This window comes from Globicephala melas, chromosome 11 (genome assembly GCF_963455315.2).
Source record: "Globicephala melas chromosome 11, mGloMel1.2, whole genome shotgun sequence".
Classification (NCBI taxonomy): domain Eukaryota; kingdom Metazoa; phylum Chordata; class Mammalia; order Artiodactyla; family Delphinidae; genus Globicephala; species Globicephala melas.
The window spans coordinates 84,268,812-84,288,786 of record NC_083324.2 but is presented as its reverse complement, the minus strand read 5'-3'; the positions used below and the strand labels follow the sequence as shown (position 1 = coordinate 84,288,786).

The 19,975-nt window shown below is 39.3% G+C and overlaps 1 long non-coding RNA gene across 2 annotated transcripts in view; it reads right to left on the bottom strand.

Annotated features, from left to right (window-relative positions):
* The window catches only part of LOC132598076 (uncharacterized), a 208,405-nt gene that overhangs the window by 114,258 nt on the left and 74,172 nt on the right, over positions 1 to 19,975 (bottom strand). The gene's annotated exons all lie outside the window — the stretch shown is intronic.

Genomic DNA, 19,975 nt, shown 5'->3' with positions numbered 1-19,975 from the left:
CTGAAAAAGAATTCAGAATAATGATAGTAAGGTTGATCCGAAATCTTGGAGATAGAATGGACAATAGAATGGACAAAATGCAAGAATCAGTTAACAAGGACATAGAAGAACTAAAGATGAAACAAGCAACGATGAACAACACAATAAATGAAATTAAAAATACTCTAGATGGGATCAATAGCAGAATAACTGAGGCAGAAGAACGGATAAGTGACCTGGAAGATAAAATAGTGGAAATAACTACTGCAGAGCAGAATAAAGAAAAAAGAATGAAAAGAACTGAGGACAGTCTCAGAGACCTCTGGGACAACATTAAACGCACCAACATTCGAATTATAGGGGTTTCAGAAGAAGAAGAGAAAAAGAAAGGGACTGAAAAGATATTTGAAGAGATTATAGTTGAAAACTTCCCTAATATGGGAAAGGAAATAGTTAATCAAGTCCAGGAAGCACAGAGAGTCCCATACAGGATAAATACAAGGAGAAATACACCAAGACCCATATTAATCAAACTGTCAAAAATTAAATACAAAGAAAGCATATTAAAAGCAGCAAGGGAAAAACAACAAATAACACACAAGGGAATCCCCATAAGGTTAACAGCTGATCTCTCAGCAGAAACCCTACAAGCCAGAAGGGAGTGGCAGGACATACTGAAAGTGATGAAGGAGAAAAACCTGCAGCCAAGACTACTCTACCCAGCAAGGATCTCATTCAGATTTGATGGAGAAATTAAAACCTTTACAGACAAGCAAAAGCTGAGAGAGTTCAGCACCACCAAACCAGCTTTACAACAAATGCTAACGGATCTTCTCTAGGCAAGAAACACAAGAGAAGGAAAAGACCTATAATAACGAACCCAAAACAATTAAGAAAATGGGAATAGGAACATACATATCGATAATTACCTTAAATGTAAATGGACTAAATGCTCCCACCAAAAGACACAGATTAGCTGAATGGATACAAAAACAAGACCCTTATATATGCTGTCTACAAGAGACCCACTTCAGACCTAGAGACACATACAGACTGAAAGTAAGGGGATGGAAAAAGATATTCCATGCAAATGGAAACCAAAAGAAAGCTGGAGTAGCAATTCTCATATCAGACAAAATAGACTTTAAAATAAGGACTATTAAAAGAGACAAAGAAGGACACTACATAATGATCAAGGGATCGATCCAAGAAGAAGATATAACAATTGTAAATATTTATGCACCCAACATAGGAGCACCTCAATACATAAGGCAAATACTAACAACCATAAAAGGGGAAATCGACAGTAACACATTCATAGTAGGGGACGTAAACACCCCACTTTCACCCATGGACAGATCATCCAAAATGAAAATAAATAAGGAAACACAAGCTTTAAATGATACATTAAACAAGATGGACTTAATTGATATCTGTAGGACACTCCATCCAAAAACAACAGAATACACATTTTTCTCAAGTGCTCATGGAACATTCTCCAGGATAGATCATATCTTGGGTCACAAATCAAGCCTTGGTAAATTTAAGAAAATTTAAATTGTATCAAGTATCTTTTCTGACCACAACGCCATGAGACTAGATATCAATTACAGGAAAAGATCTGTAAAAAATACAAACACATGGAGGCTAAACAATACACTACTTAATAATGAAGTGATCACTGAAGAAATCAAAGAGGAAATCAAAAAATACCTAGAAACAAATGACAATGGAGACACAACGACCCAAAACCTGTGGGATGCAGCAAAAGCAGTTCTAAGGGGGAAGTTTATAGCAATACAAGCCCACCTTAAGAAGCAGGAAACATCTAGAATAAACAACCTAACCTTGCACCTCAAGCAATTAGAGAAAGAACAAAAAACCCCCAAGCTAGCAGAAGGAAAGAAATCATAAAAATCAGATCAGAAATAAATGAAAAAGAAATGAAGGAAACAATAGCAAAGATCAATAAAACTAAAAGCTGGTTCTTTGAGAAGATAAACAAAATAGATAAACCACTAGCCAGACTCATCAAGAAAAATAGGGAGAAGACTCAAATCAATAGAATCAGAAATGAAAATGGAGAGGTAACAACTGACACTGCAGAAATAAAAGAGATCATGAGAGATTACTACAAGCAACTCTATGCCAATAAAATGGACAACCTGGAAGAAATGGACAAATTCTTAGAAATGCACAACCTGCCAAGACTGAATCAGGAAGAAATAGAAAATATGAACAGACCAATCACAAGCACTGAAATTGAAACTGTGATTAAAAATCTTCCAACAAACAAAAGCCCAGGACCAGATGGCTTCACAGGCGAATTCTATCAAACATTTAGAGAAGAGCTAACACCTATCCTTCTCAAACTCTTCCAAAATATAGCAGAGGGAGGAACACTCCCAAACTCCTTCTACGAGGCCACCATCACCTTGATACCAAAACCAGGCAAGGATGTCACAAAGAAAGAAAACTACAGACCAATATCACTGATGACCATAGATGCAAAAATCCTCAACAAAATACTAGCAAACAGAATCCAACAGCACATTAAAAGGATCATACACCATGATCAAGTGGGGTTTATTCCAGGAATGCAAGGATTCTTCAATATACGCAAATCTATCAATGTGATAAACCATATTAACAAACTGAAGGAGAAAAACCATATGATCATCTCAATAGATGCAGAGAAAGCTTTCGACAAAATTCAACACCCATTTATGATAAAAACCCTGCAGAAAGTAGGCATAGAGGGAACTTTCCTCAACATAATAAAGGCCATATATGACAAGCCCACAGCAAACATCATCCTCAATGGTGAGAAACTGAAAGCATTTCCACTAATATCAGGAACAAGACAAGGGTGCCCACTCTCACCACTCTTATTCAACATAGTTTTGGAAGTTTTAGCCACAGCAATCAGAGAAGAGAAGGAAATAAAAGGAATCCAAATCGGAAAAGAAGAAGTAAAGCTGTCACTGTTTGCAGATGACATGATCCTATACATAGAGAATCCTAAAGATGCTACCAGAAAACTACTAGAGCTAATCAATGAATTTGGTAAAGTGGCAGGATACAAAATTAATGCACAGAAATCTCTGGCATTCCTATACACTAATGATGAAAAATCTGAAAGTGAAATCAAGAAAACACTCCCATTTACCATTGCAACAAAAAGAATAAAATATCTAGGAATAAACCTACCTAAGGAGACAAAGGACCTGTATGCAGAAAATTATAAGACACTGATGAAAGAAATTAAAGATGATACAAATAGATGGAGACATATACCATGTTCTTGGATTGGAAGAATCAACATTGGGAAAATGACTCTACTACCCAAAGCAATCTATAGATTCAATGCAATCCCTATCAAACTACCACTGGCATGTTTCACAGAACTAGAACAAAAAATTTCGCAATTTGTATGGAAACACAAAAGACCCCGAATAGCCAAAGCAATCTTGAGAACAAAAAAAGGAACTGGAGGAATCAGGCTCCCTGACTTCAGACCATACTACAAAGCTACAGTTATCAAGACGGTATGGTACTGGCACAAAAACAGAAAGATAGATCAATGGAACAGGATAGAAAGCCCAGAGATAAACCCATGCATATATGGACAGCTTATCTTTGATAAAGGTGGCAGGAATGTACAGTGGAGAAAGGACAGCCTCTTCAATAAGTGGTGCTGGGAAAACTGGACAGGTACATGTAAAAGTATGAGATTAGATCACTCCCTAACACCATACACAAAAATAAGCTCAAAATGGATTAAAGACCTAAATGTAAGGCCAGAAACTATCAAACTCTTAGAGGAAAACATAGGCAGAACACTCTATGACATAAATCACAGCAAGATTCTTTCTGACCCACCTCCTAGAGTAATGGAAATAAAAACAAAAATAAACAAATGGGACCTAATGAAACTTCAAAGCTTTTGCACAGCAAAGGAAACCACAAACAAGACCAAAAGACAACCCTCAGAATGGGAGAAAATATTTGTAAATGAAGCAACCGACAAAGGATTAATCTCCAAAATTTACAAGCAGCTCATGCAGCTCAATAACAAAAAAACAAACAATCCAATCCAAAAATGGGCAGAAGACCTAAATAGACATTTCTCCAAAGAAGATATACAGACTGCCAACAAACACATGAAAGAATGCTCAACATCATTAATCATTAGAGAAATGCAAATCAAAACTACAATGAGATATCATCTCACACCAGTCAGAATGGCCATCATCAAAAAATCTAGAAACAATAAATGCTGGAGAGGGTGTGGAGAAAAGGGAACCCTCTTGCACTGCTGGTGGGAATGTGAATTGGTTCAGCCACTATGGAGAACAGTATGGAGGTTCCTTAAAAAACTACAAATAGAACTACCATATGACCCAGCAATCCCACTACTGGGCATATACCCTGAGAAAACCGAAATTCAAAAAGAGTCATGTACCAAAATGTTCATTGCAGCTCTATTTACAATAGCCCGGAGATGGAAACAACCTAAGTGCCCATCATCGGATGAATGGATAAAGAAGATGTGGCACATATATACAATGGAATATTACTCAGTCATAGAAAGAAACGAAATGGAGCTATTTGTAATGAGGTGGATAGACCTAGAGTCTGTCATACAGAGTGAAGTAAGTCAGAAAGAAAAAGACAAATACCGTATGCTAACACATATATATGGAATTTAAGAAAAAAAATGTCATGAAGAACCTAGGGGTAAGGCAGGAATAAAGACGCAGACCTCCTAGAGAACGGACTTGAGGTTATGGGGAGGGGGAAGGGTGAGCTGTGACGGGGCGAGAGAGAGTCATGGACATATACACACTAACAAACGTAGTAAGGTAGATAGCTAGTGGGAAGCAGCTGCATGGCACAGGGATATTGACTCGGTGCTTTGTGACAGCCTGGAGGGGTGGGATAGGGAGGGTGGGAGGGAGGGAGACGCAAGAGGGAAGAGATATGGGAACATATGTATATGTATAACTGATTCACTTTGTTATAAAGCAGAAACTAACACACCATTGTAAAGCAATTATACCCCAATAAAGATGTTAAAAAAAAAAAAAATCTTCCACAATGCTTTTGTCCTTTTCCTACCTGCATAATCTGCCCAATTCAGTAATTCATCTCCATATGGGCAAGAACATTGCTTCCTAACTACTTTTTTGTATTTTTTTCTGAAGATGCAGTGAATACAATGTTGTAACTCACGGAAAATACATTATTATCATCCTATATGAGCATGCTTGCACAACTGAGATAGAAATAGTAGGAAAATAGTTCATTCCCCACAGTTTCTTCATATCATTTATGTATTCGGACTCACCTTTCCTTACAGTAAAAATAATTAGAAGTGTTCATAAAAGCTCCAAAGTGTCTGTTATAACAGAAGCTGTTGTTTGTTGTCTACCAGCAGAAAGTGTGTTTTCGGGGACATGCATAAATAAATAGGGAAATCTGTTCTTGCTAATAAGTGCAATCTTGGCTATACGAAGATAGAATTATGAACCAATAGCTCAGTGCCTCATGTGGTTCTGTGTGTCCCACTTTGACTGCCAGTCTTCACAGTTACAGTCCAACAGGACAAATGATTTTCTGCTGTTCTACGAAAACGTCATCAGTTATGTGCTTACATCCATCAAAACTTAATCTGATTATGGAATAGTATATTTTCTGTTATTATTGTTTTCATGTGTATTGGGCTATTTAGTGCCTATACTTCTTATTCCTCATACCATATCCCCTAACACATCGCCATGCCATATCCCCTAACACATGTACACATGTTTAGAGACAAATACACTTAATAAATGCAGCTGTGTTCAGATTGGAATTGTAAAGGAAAATCAGATGGTTTGAATAATCACAGTGTGGAAAGGACATTGCCAGGGAGAGACCTTCAAGATGGTGGAGGGCTAAGATGTGAAGATCACCTTCCTCCCCACAAATACATCAGATATACATCTACATGTGGAGCAACTCCTACAGAACACCTACTGAACACTGGCAGAAGACCTCAGACCCCCAAAAGGCAAGAAACCCCCCCACGTACCTGGGTAGGGCAAAAGAAAAAAAACAGCAACAAAGAATAGGGACAGGACCTGCACCAGTGGGAGGGAGCTGTGTAGGACGAAACGTTTCCACACACTAGGAAGCCCCTTCACGGGCGGAGACTGCGGGTGGCGGAGGAGGGGAGCTTCGGAGCCACAGAGAAGCACAGCAACAGGTGCGGAGGACAAAGCGAAGAGATTCCCGCACAGAGGATCGGTGCTGACCGGCACTCACCAGCCCGAGAGGCTTGTCTGCTCACCCGCCGGGGCGGGCGGGGCTGGGAGCTGAGGCTCGGGCTTCGGTCCGAGCGCAGGGAGAGGACTAGGGTTGGCGGCATGAACACAGCCTGAAGGGGTTAGTGCACCACGGCTAGCCGGGAGGGAGTCCGGGGAAAAGTCTGGACCTGCCGAAGAGGTAAAAGACTTTTTCTTACCTCTTTGTTTCCTGGTGCGCGAGGAGAGGGGATTAAGAGCGCTGCTTAAAGGAACTCCAGAGACGGGCGCGAGCCGCGGCTAAAAGCACGGACCCCAGAGACGGGCATGAGACGCTAAGGCTGCTGCTGCCGCCACCAACAAGCCTGCGTGCGAGCACAGGTCACTATCCACACCCCGCTTCCGGGGAGCCTGTGCAGCCCGCCACTGCCAGGGTCCCGGGATCCACGGACAACTTCCCCGGGAGAACGCACGGCGCGCCTCACGCTGGTGCAACGTCACGCCGGCCTCTGCCGCCGCAGGCCCGCCCCGCACGCCGTGCCCCTCCCTCCTCCCAGCCAGAGTGAGCCAGAGCTCCCGAATCAGCAATCAGCGGCTCCTTTAACCCCGTCCTGTCTGAGCGAAGAACAGACGCCCTCAGGCAACCTACACGCAGAGGTGGGGCCGAATCCAAAGCTGAGCCCCGGGAGCTGTGCGAACAAAGAAGAGAAAGGGAAATCTCTCCCAGCAGCCTCAGAAGCAGCGGATTAAAGCCCCACAATCAACTTGATGTACCCTGCATCTGTGGAATACCTCAATAGACAACGAATCATCCCAAATTGAGGACGTGGACTTTGGGAGCAGCTGTAGACTCGAGGTTTGCTTTCTGCATCTAATTTGCTTCTGGTCTTATGTTTACCTTAGTTTAGTATTTAGAGTTTATTATCTTTGGTAGATTTGTTTATTGATTTGTTTGCTCTCTTCCTCCATATATCTAGATAGACAGATACTTTTTATTCATTTTTCTTTTTTTGTGAGTGTGTAGGTGATTTTGTCTGTATAGCTTTGTTTTTACCATTTATCCTATGGTTCTGTCAGTCCTTTTTTTTTTTTTAAATATGGTTTTTAGCGCTTGTTATCATTGGTGGATTTGATTTGGCTGCTCTCTTCTTGTTTTTATTATTACATTTTAAGTTTTTTTAATTTTTAATACTTTTTTTTTTTTTTTTTTTTTTGCGGTACACGGGCCTCTCACTGCTGTGGCCTCTCCTGTTGCGGAGCACAGGCTCCGGACGCGCAGGCCCAGCGGCCATGGCTCACGGGCCCAGCTGCTCCACGGCATGCGGGATCCTCCCGGACCGGGGCACGAACCCACGTCCCCTGAATCGGCAGGCGGACTCTCAACCACTGCACCACCAGGGAAGCCCTAATACTTATTTTTTATCTCTTATTTTAGTAACTTTATTTTTTTCTTTCTTTCTTCCTTTTTTTCTCCCTTTTGTTCTGAGCCGTGTGGCTGATAGGGTCTTGGTGCTCCGGCCGGGTGTCACTCCTCTGCCTCTGAGGTGGGAGAGCCCAGTTCAGGACACTGGTCCATCAGAGATCTCCTGGCTCCACGTAATATCAAACGACAAAAGCTCTCCCAGAGATCTCTATCTCAACACTAAGACCGAGCTCCACTCAACGACTAGCAAACTACAGTGCTGGATGCCCTATGCCAAACAACTAGGAAGACAGGAACACAACCACACCCCTTAGTAAACATGCTGCCTAAAATCATAAGGCCACAGACACCCCAAAACACACCACTGGACACAGTCCTGCCCACTAAAAAGACAAGATCCAGTCTCATCCACCAGAATACAGGCACTAGTCCCCTCCACCAGCAAGCCAAAACAGCCCACTGAACAAAACTTGGCCACTGGGGGCAGACACCAGAAACAACGGGAACTATGAACCTAAAGCCTGAAAAAGGAGACACCAAACACAGTGAGTTAAGCAAAATGAGAAGACAGAGAAACACACAGCAGATGAAGGAGCAAGGTAAAAAACCACCAGACCAAACAAATGAAGAGGAAATAGGCAGTCTACCTGAAAAAGAATTCAGAGTAATGATAGTAAAGATGATCCAAAAGCTTGGAAAAAGAATGGAGAAAATACAAGAAACGTTTAACAAGGACCTAGAAGAACTAAAGAACAAACAAAAAATGATGCACAACACAATAAATGAAATTAAAAATTCTCTAGAAGTAATCAGTAGCAGAATAACTGAGGCAGAAGAACAGATAAGTGACCTGGAAGATAAAATAGTGGAAATAACTACTGCAGAGCAGAATAAAGAAAAAAGAATGAAAGAATTGAGAACAGTCTTAGAGACCTCTGGGACAACATTAAATGCACCAAGATATTCAAATTATAGGGGTCCAAGAAGAAGAAGAGAAAAAGAAAGGCTCTGAGAAAATATTTGAAGAGATTATAGTTGAACTTCCCTAACATGGGAAAGGAAACAGTCAATCAAGTCCAGGAAGGACAGAGAGTACCATACAGGATAAACCCAAAGAGAAACATGCCGAGCCACATATTAGTCAAACTGTCAAAAATTAAATACAAAGAAAAAAAATTAAAAGCAGCAAGGGAAAAACAAAAAATAACATACAAGGGAATCCCCATAAGGTTAACAGCCTATCTTTCAGCAGAAACTCTGCAAGCCTGAAGGGTGTGCCAGGACATATTTAAAGTGATGAAAGGGGAAAACATACAACCAAGATTACTCTACCCAGCAAGGATCTCATTCAGATGCAATGGAGAAATTACAACATTTACAGACAAGCAAAAGCTAAGAAAATTCAGCACCACCAAACCAGCTTTACAACAAATGCTAAAGGAACTTCTCTAGGCAGGAAACACAGAGAAGGAAAAGACCTACAATAACAAACACAAAACAATTAAGAAAATGGTAATAGGAGCATACATATCAATAATTACCTTAAATGTAAATGGATTAAATGCTCCAACCAAAACACATAGACTGGCTGAATGAATACAAACACAAGACCCGTATATATGCTGTCTACAAGAGACCCACTTGAGACCTAGGGACACATACAGACTGAAAGTGAGGGGATGGAAAAAGATATTCCATGCAAATGGAAATCAAAAGAAAGTTGGAGTAGCAATTTTCTTATCAGACAAAATAGACTTTAAAATAAAGACTATTACAAGAGAAAAAGAAGGACACTACATAATGATCAAGGGATCAATCCAAGAAGAAGATATAACAATTGTAAATATTCATGCACCCAACATAGGAACATAGGAGCACCTCAATACATAAGGCAAATGCTGACAGCAATAAAAGGGGAAATCAAAAGTAACACATTCATAGTAGGGGACTTTAATACCCTACTTTCACCAATGGACAGATCATCCAAAAAGAAAATAAATGAGGAAATACAAGCTTTAAATGATACATTATTCTAGATAGACTTAATTGATATTTATAGGACATTCCATCCAAAAACAACAGAATACACTTTCTGCTCAAGTGCTCATGGAACATTCTCCAGGACAGATCATATCTTGGGTCACAAATCAAGCCTTGGTAAATTTAATAAAATTGAAATCATATCAAATATTTTCAGACCACAACGCTATGAGAATAGATATCAATTACAGGGAAAAATCTGTAAAATATACAAACACATGGAGGCTAAACTACTTAATAACCAACAGATAACTGAAGAAATCAAAGAGGAAATCAAAAAATACCTAGAAACAAATGACAATTAAAACACGATGACCCAAAACGAATGGGATGCAGCAAAAATTTATAGCAATACATTTCTACCTCAAGAAACAAGAAACATTTCAAATAATCAACCAAACCTTACACCTAAGGCAACTAGAGAGAGAAGAATAAAAAACCCCCCAAAGTTAGCAGAAGGAAAGGAATCATAAATATCAGATCAGGAAAAAAGAAAAAGAAATGAAGGAAACAGTAGCAAAGATCAATAAAACTAAAAGCTGGTTCTTTGAGAAGATAAACAAAATTGATAAACCATTAGGCAGACTCATCAAGAAAAAAAGGGAGAAGACTCAAATCAATAGAATTAGAAATGAAGAAGGGGAAGTAACAACTGACAGTGCAGAATTACAAAGGATCGTGAGAGATTACTACAAGCAACTCTATGCCAATAATGTGGAAAACCTAGAAGAAATGGACAAATTCTTAGAAAAGCACAACCTTCCCAGACTGAACCAGGAAGAAACAGAAAATATAAACAGATCAATCACAAGCACTGAAATTGAAACGGTGGTTAAAAATCTTCCAACAGGGCTTCCCTGGTGGCGCAGTGGTTGAGAGTCCGCCTGCCGATGCAGGGGAAAACGGGTTCGTGCCCCGATCAGGGAAGAACCCACATGCCACGGAGCGGCTGGGCCCATGAGCCATGGCCGCTGGGCCTGCGCGTCCGGAGCCTGTGCTCCGCGATGGGAGAGGCCACAACAGTGAGAGGCCTGCATACCGCAAAAAAAAAAAAAAAAAAAACTTCCAACAAACAAAAGCTCAGGACCAGATGGCTTCACGGCAGAATTCTATCATAAGTTTAGAGAAGAGCTAACACCTATCCTTCTCAAACTCTTCCAAAATATAACAGAGGGAGGGATACTCCCAAACTCATTCTACGAGGCCACCATCACCCTGATACCAAAACCAGACAAAGATGTCACAAAGAAAGGAAACTACAGGGCAACATCACTGATGAACATAGATGCAAAAATCCTTAACAAAATACTAGCGAACAGAATCCAACAGCACATTAAAAGGATCATACATCATGATCAAGTGGGGTTTATCCCAGGAATGCAAGGATTCTTCAATATATGCAAATCAATCAATGTGATACACCATATTAAGAAATTGAAGGAGAAAAACCATATGATCATCTCAATAGATGCAGAGAAAGGTTTTGACAAAATTCAAAACCCATTTATGACAAAAACCTCCCAGAAAGTAAGCATAGAGGAAACTTACCTCAACATAATAAAGGCCATATATAACAAATCCACAGCCAACATTGTTCTCCATGGTGAAAAACAGAAAGCATTTCCACTAAGATCAAGAACAAGACAAGGTTGTCCACTCTCACCACTATTATTCAACATAGTTTTGGAAGTTTTAGCCACGGCAATCAGAGAAGAAAAAGAAAAGGAATCCAAATCGGAAAAGAAGAAGTAAAGCTGTCACTGTCTGCAGATGATGATACTCTACATAGAGAATCCTAAACACTGTACCAGAACACTTCTATAGCTAATCAATGAATTTGGTAAAGTAGCAGGATACAAAATTAATGCCCAGAAATCTCTTGCATTCTTATACACTAATGATGAAAAAACTGAAAGAGAAATTAAGGAAACACTCCCATTTACCATTGCAACAAAGAGAATAAAATACCTAGGAATAAACCTACCTAAGGAGACAAAGGACCTGTATGCAGAAAATTATAAGACACTGATGAAAGAAATTAAAGATGATACAAATAGATGGAGACATATACCATGTTCTTGGATTGGAAGAATCAAAACTGTGAAAATGACTATACTACCCAAAGCAATCTACAGGCTCAATGCAATCCCTATCAAACTACCAATGGCATTTTTCACAGAACTAGAACAAAAACTTTCACAATTTGTATGGAAACACAAAAGACCCCGAATAGTCAAAGCAATCTTGAGAATGAAAAACAGAGCTGGAGGAATCAGGCTCCTGGAATTCAGACTGCACTACAACACTACAGTAATCAAGACTGTATGCTACTGGCACAAAAACAGAAATATATATCAATGGAACAGAATAGAAAGCCCAGGGATAATCCCACACACATATGATCACCTTATTTTTGATAAAGGAGGCAAGAATATACAATGGAGAAAAGACAGCCTCTTCAATAAGTGGTGCTGAGAAAACTGGACAGCAACATGCAGAAGGAATGAAATTAGAACACTCCCTAAACACCATACAGAAAAATAAACTCAAAATGGATTAAAGATCTAAAGGTAAGGCCAGACACTATAAAACTCTTAGAGGAAAACAGAGGCAGAACACTCTATGACATAAATCACAGCATGATCCTTTTTGGCCCACCTCCTAGAGAAATGGAAATACAAACAAAAATAAACAAATGGGACCTAATGAAACTTCAAAGCTTTTGAACAGTAAAGGAAACCACAAACAAGACAAAAAGACAACCCTCAGAATGGGAGAAAATATTTGCAAATGAAGCAACTGACGAAGGATTAATCTCCAAAATTTACAAGCAGCTCATGCAGCTCAATATCAAAAAACACAAACAACCCAATCCAAAAGTGGGCCAAAGACTTAAATAGCCATTTCTCCAAAGAAGATATACGGACTGCCAACAAACACATGATAGAATGCTTAACATCACTAATCATTAGAGAAATGCAAATCAAAACTACCATGAGGTATCACCTCACACCAGTCAGAATGGCCATCATCAAAAAAACTACAAATAATAAATGCTGGAAAGGGTATGGGGAAAAGGGAACCTTCTTGCACTGGTGGTGGCAATGTAAATTGATACAGCCACTATGGAGAACAGTATGGAGGTTCCTTAATAAATTAAAAATAGAACTACCATATGACCCAGGAATCCCACTACTGGGCATATACCCTGAGAAAACCATAATTCAAAAAGAGTCATGTACCACAATGTTCATTGCAACTCTATTTACAATAGCCAGGACATAGAAGAAACCTAAGTGTCCATCGACAGATGAATGGATAAAGAAGATGTGGCACATATATACAATGGAATATTACTCACCATAAGAAGAAACGAAATTGAGTTATTTGTAGTGAGGTGGATGGACCTAGAGGCTGTCATACAGAATGAAGTAAGTCAGAAGGAAAGAAAATACCATATGCTAACACATATATATGGAATTTAAAAAAAATTGTTCTGAAGAACCTAGGGGCAAGAAAGGAATAAAGACGCAGATGTAGAGAATGAATCTGAGGACATGGGGAGGGGGAAGGGTAAGCTGGGACGAAGTGAGAGAGTGGCATGGAGTTACATATACTACCAAATGTAAAATAGATAGCTAGTGGGAAGCAGCCGCATAGCACAGGGAGATCACCTCAGTGCTTTGTGACCACCTAGATGGGTGGGATAGGGAGGATGGGAGGGAAACGCAAGAGGGAGGGGATATGAGTATATATGTATATGTCTAGCTGATTCACTTTGTTATAAAGCAGAAACTAACACACCATTGTAAAGCAAATATACTCCAATAAAGATGTTAAAAAAAACAAAACAAAAAAACCAGGGCTTCCCTGGTGGTGCAGTGGTTGAGAGTCCGCCTGCCGATGCAGGGGACACGGGTTCGTGCCCCGGTCCGGGAGGATCCCACATGCCGCCGAGCAGCTGGGCCCGTGAGCCATGACTGCTGAGCCTGCGCATCCGGAGCCTGTGCTCCGCAATGGGAGAGGCCACAGCAGGGAGAGGCCACAGCAGTGAGAGGCCCGCGTACCGCAAAAAAAAAAAAAGTCTATATCTTTCTTCTCAGGGAAAAAGACATTGTCTATCTACCTCTAATTTATCTATCCCTCTACCTATCTATCTATATCTAGTTATCTATCTAGATACAGATAAGATTATATAGTCCAAATATATACAAAGATAAATTATTGATACGTAAATAATTAGAGATAATAGACACAGACATATGTAGGTAGACAGAATAAACACACACACACATACACATGCCTTTTTAAAATATAATTAATTCACTTACATATGGGACATGCCTAGACTAGGGGAATGTGTATATGTATATGTGTACTTGGTGTGTGTGTAGTGAAACACAGACGACAATTTTATTTCTGTAGGTTTAAAACCCATTTCTGAATAATAAAATGAATTAGTCACCCCTGTCCTTGAAAGACTAGCCACTCACTCATTATGGCTTCACATTGGAATTTGATCAAAGAAAGAAATGTTACCATAATTTCAATTAATTGAAATAGCTAGTGAGTGTCTCTGTGTTGAGGAAATACCATCAGAATTCAGGAGTCCAACAACACTGGTCTTTGTAAAATGGTTTTGAAAGATGGATCCCATGTCTTACTATAGAAGCATACCTAAAAACAATTGCACGCAGCTCTGAATCAATAAGAAACAAGGACGAAATAAAAAAAATAAAGTTGGGGTGGATAAACTGCTGAGAGCCATCTCCAGAGGGCCATATAAATAAAGCAACACAAAATTTCCCTGAAAATTGACAGAATCAGGGCAAAATAGAGATTTTTGAAATTTATAAAACGATTTGGTAAAAATAATTCAGTGGAATGCGTAGACACACAAACACAGGAAGAGTGTGACTATAAAGTAGTGAGACCTATTTAACCAATCTCACCTACAAATGCTTTTCCATTCAGATGCTATAAATTGAAAAGTGTCAGTTTTCCTATGGACCATTATGGCACCTACGTATAAACAGGCACTTTCTGTATTCACTTGGCTATAAAGGATGCTGACTTGCTCTACTTTCTGGTTTCAAATGGAAAAATTGTATTTTCCAGTCAAGCTTAAAATAGGTCACACCGAAAGTTTAATGAGATTTCTTCTCATGAAGAACTTCTCCCTCAAGACTTCAAAGCCATTCTTCTAACCAAAGAACAGGAAGTATTCTTTATACCTAGACATTGGGACTCATATTCTTAATAAATCAATTATCCAAATGCTGTTCTCCATATGAGGCCAAATAATTGGACGCTATTCTTTCTTTTTTTATGCTTCACAGAAGCAAACCATTTCTAGTGGTAGTTGTGGGTACAGATTGTGAGTCTTATATGGTTTAAAAAAAAAAAAAACCTTTGGATTTTTTTCCCTTAAGCAAAGCTTTAACATTTCTGAAATTCAGTTGATTTGAATGTCATAACAACCTTTGACATTTGACTTTTACCTGAAAAGAATCATGTGAGTCTCCATTTTGAGTCATTCACTTCTGGATAAATGGCAAGACAATATCCCTGGTAAATCTAACACAAGAAAGTCCTATTCCACCACCTGTGATTATATTCAGGAAGTCTGGTATTTAAACAGTTTGAAAACTAATGTCCACTATCAAATAATCAGATAACTTGGCAAATTAACAATATCCTCTAAATTACCTCCTAAAGCAATTGTAATATTTATTATCACTTAAATTTGCAGAAGAGATGTTCCTACATTTGCTTTTCGATGTTTAACCCAATATCCAGGATCACTCGCGTTAATAAGTGGAAATCTCTCATCATCTATTAATTCTTTTCAACTGTTTGGTTTGAGGGTAGGTACCAAACTTTTAATGTTCCAGTTATTTTTGCATATTTTTTTAACTTTATTCATTTTAATACTACAAGCCTTTCTGTATATTTCTTTACTAAAGGCAGAGATATTATATGTTAAAATCGATGCAGGAAAGAACCAAGAGGATTTATTTCAATGGGATATCTTCACTGAAAACCACTGACCATCATTGTGGTATTTGCTATTATTCAGTTGGATCACTTTTTTTCTAAACTTTGCTTTGGAAAAATACTGGATGTTTTAGAAGAAGGATGGAGTTATTATTGATAAATTGCTAAGATATATACTCAGCAAGTGTCAGTAGCCTAACGAGGGTTGTACTTCTTCAATGATACAGGAATCCTCAGGAAAGGTGCAAAGCAATCTGCAGATGCATCTGTGAAGAGACACAGGGAACGCTTCCTTCTTTAAATAGGAAATGAGTTGATTAACTATTAAAAGGCCAGCAATTTTGGTCAAAGCTTTGAATCATCTCAGTCATACATGGTCTGAAAATCAGTTCAAGCAGTAATGCCCAAAAGTCTACGGACTGTTTCCTGACACACATTAGTAATCTCAAGTATTGTGCAATTAAACCAGAATCAATGTTGGTATAGGGCTTGGGTAATATATATTATTGCTTGCTTCATGGTTTAAATCTTGGATCCATCATTTACTGCTGTGTGGCCTTATTCAACTACTACACTTCTCTGTACTTCATTTTCCTCATCTATAAAATGGGTAATAATACCCATTTTGCTAAAAGGACTCAATGAGATAACATGTTTTTCAGTGCCCTAGTGACTATGATCTAACACAATCTTCCTACAGACTATTCTTAACATGACAAGCACACATGACAATTGATTCAGAGCTGCTGTAAAAACCTAAGTCATTTCATCTCATGCCACTCAAGATTCCTCAGCAGTCCCCCATTACTTTTAGAGTGAAAGCTGAAGTCCTTAAAATGGCCCACAAGATCCTATACAATCTGTTCTCATTCCTGGTCTGCTATTTCTTTATCTTCATTTCCTGCAACACTCTTCTGGCTCAAGCTACTCCAGACACCCTCTGTTCTTCTTGATTCTTATAAACCTTATAGCCATGCTTCTGCCTCAGAGCCCTTGCACTCTCTGTTGCGCCCCCCAAAACCCCATGAGATAATCTTCCTCCAAATAGCCACACAGTTCACTTCCTCTCCTCCTTCAACACTTGGCTCAACTGTCACTTTCTCAGTGTAGCTCCATTAAAAGGACACACTCACCCATACCCCTCTCGATTCCCTTTATCCTGTTCTATTTGTTTCTGTAATACCTGATACTCTCTAACATACTATATAATTGATTCATTATGTTTATAATCTGTTGTATTTTCTCTCACTTGAGTGTTAAATCATGAAAGTGGATTTTTTTTGGTCAGCTTTGTTTACTGATTCATCCTAGAACAGTGCTCAGCGTAAAGTACTCAAAAAAATTTCGATGAATGAATAAAAATGAATAAGTGGTAGTGAGTTTTTGTATTATTATTTGGCTTATTGTACCTTCTTATGACTTGGTTCACTGCCATCTCTGCTGCCATCTTTTTCCCAGGCTGTGGCATATGGCAGGTTAATCATTCTCCCCAGGTTGGAGCAGGCTGGTCAGGAGTCCATGCAGCTTCCTACCTTGGAACATAATCAGTCCCCATTTATCTGCATTTACAAAATAGCTGCGCAGCAGTATGCCTTTGAGTGAGCATTCAGGAGGCTTCCAAAGAACACTGCTTTCTTTTGTCTCGCTGCAGGGAAAAAAGGTCTCAACAAAACTCAGTCTTGCCAAGTGCCACAAGTTTCCTCCTTTTCATGCCCTGGAATATAAAGTCAGTTCAAGATCCACTTCAGCTGCAGCTGACGGTGCCTGGGTCCCTGTTGTCTCCAGCAGACACAGTGACCACTGCCTGTGAGTAGAGCTTCTGGTGGACTAAGCCCAGCTTAACTGCTGATGAGAAGAATCGCATCATAGTTGCAAAAAAATGCTCCCAAATGCATCTGGACATGCAAAACATGTTAGAGCATAGGGTAAATAGTGAAGACTTTTAAGAGTACTTTCTCTTAAATAAAATTCTATAATTTACCTCTCTCTTCCGCTTTCTTTATCCTATAAATACAAAGAGTGTAAATTAGCTTGAGGGAGATGACAGATGGTCTCAGAGAGAAAATGTGAACAACAGTTGCTTTGTTTTTGTTTGGGCAAACAGAATGAGAGACACACACCACAGCATTTGAAGGACAGGTACGGTTGCTGAAGAATGATTTACAATATTCTAATAAGTTTCTTTGGGGTTAAAAATAGATGGCTGTACATGGAATCTAAGTAGCTCTGCTCTTAAGTATAACTGAAGAATAAGCAAAAACACCTTACCCAGCAAGTGGGTTGGACAGCATACCTCCCTAAGTTACCACTTTACCACGTTTAAAGTCACGGAAGAGAACGTGACTGTGTATGAATAACAATATATGAAATTAGTCCAATAGGATAATTCCTGTAAGTAGGTGGAAATATAAGCATAAGATAGGTACAGCTCAGTGACTGGCATGTCAAATTTGTGACTAACACACCGAACCCATTCATATGGCAAACTGTTTATTAAGCTTCCTTTATGGGTGGCACTGGGCTAAACTTGGGGGAAAATAGGAAAACAGCCTTTGCCATTAAGGAAGTCACAGTTGAATGTGTAAGAAAGACAAGGAATGTAATGATTTACCATATACAGTTGATGTTTGAGCGACGTGAGTTTGAACATGCAGGTCCACTTATATGCCTATTTTTTGAATAGTAAGTACTATCTATTTTTTTGAATAGTAAGTACTACAGTACTACACTGTCTATGGTTGGTTTAATCCCTGGATGCTGAACCCTGGATAAAGAGGAACCACGAATATGGAAGGCCAACTATAAGTTGTATTCCAATCTTTGACTGCATGGAGTGGCGAGAGGGAGGGCACACATAACCCTGCCTCTCCCCACCCGCCTCAGATGTTCAAGGGTCAACTGTAACGTGGTTATGGTCAACGACAAAGGAATGGTAAGGGAACATAAAGAGACATTGAGGGCACCAATCTCAAGCATGAAGGCAAGCACAGTAAATATTTCCAAGAGGATGTTACAGGGCAGCAAAATCTTGAGAAATGATAAACTAGAGTTGGCTAGATAGAGAAGGGATTGAATGAGAGAGAATATGATTAGCAAAAGGAGTTTGAGCACAAAGGGATGAGGGCAAGAAAGGGTAAGCTAGGAGGTACACAAAAGGACAGGAGGCAGGCAACAGACTGTAGAAGATTTTTACCTCTATTCTAAAGAGTTTGGATTCTTACGGAGAGCTGCTAGGAGAATTTACACAAGGGAAGGATGCAACTATTACTGTTTCAGAAAATAATACCACTGACAATACCAAAAATTCAAGCAACTGGATAGATTTTGGCTTAATTCATTGAGAATGAGAATACTTCCTTGGGAATGGCAAAGCAGAAGCAAATTGATGCTGAATTCCGTTTGTGTTATGTAGAGTTTAAGTACAAAGGGGAATGTTTAACAGAATTGGAAAGATAGAGTTTGAGCTTAAGAGAGTAATAAAAATGTGAGAAAGAGAGTTGAGGTCATGAAGTACTTCATCACAGCACATATGATCTCTTGACACATTATTTCCTATCTTCCCCTACTAGAAGTAAAATCCATGAGGGCAAGAACTTTGCTTATTTATTTCTGGATTCTCAGCATCTAGAACCATGCATGAATCACAATGGGTACTCAGGGAATATTTTCTGAAAAGATTATCATTCAGAATTGTAGTTGAAGAAGATGTGTGTGGCTAAGATCACATCTTATCTAGAGTGGAAATGAACGAGGTCATAGAATGGAATTCTAAGTCAAACACTGGGTGAGCACCAACGAATTAGGAGAATTAGGAAATAATGGTGTTAGAGGCCAATAAAAGAGACTGTGGAAAACTGTCTTAAATGTCACAGAGCATTCAGAAGGAATTTATTAATGACTTTCTAAAGAGGTCCAGTGTGGCTCCAATGCAATAATTCCTAAAATTGTGGAATTAAATGAGGTGAAAGTATCACTACTCTAAACAGACACACGAGATGGAGAAGGGAGTGAGCAAGACTGCCCGGAAATATTGGGTCAACGAAGAATTCCATGTCTACCTATTTACATTTTGATTGGGAGCTGTTTAGTTATAGTTAAGGGCTTAGTAGTGAAGTAGTGATTGAAGATAGGCAGAGTGGCCACTAGAGGAAGACGATCCATAGAGGGTTTAAAAACAGGTCTGCCTTGTTGCTGGCTGTTTCCTGGGTTCCCTGCAAGCACTAGCTACATAGAAAACACTCTATTAATC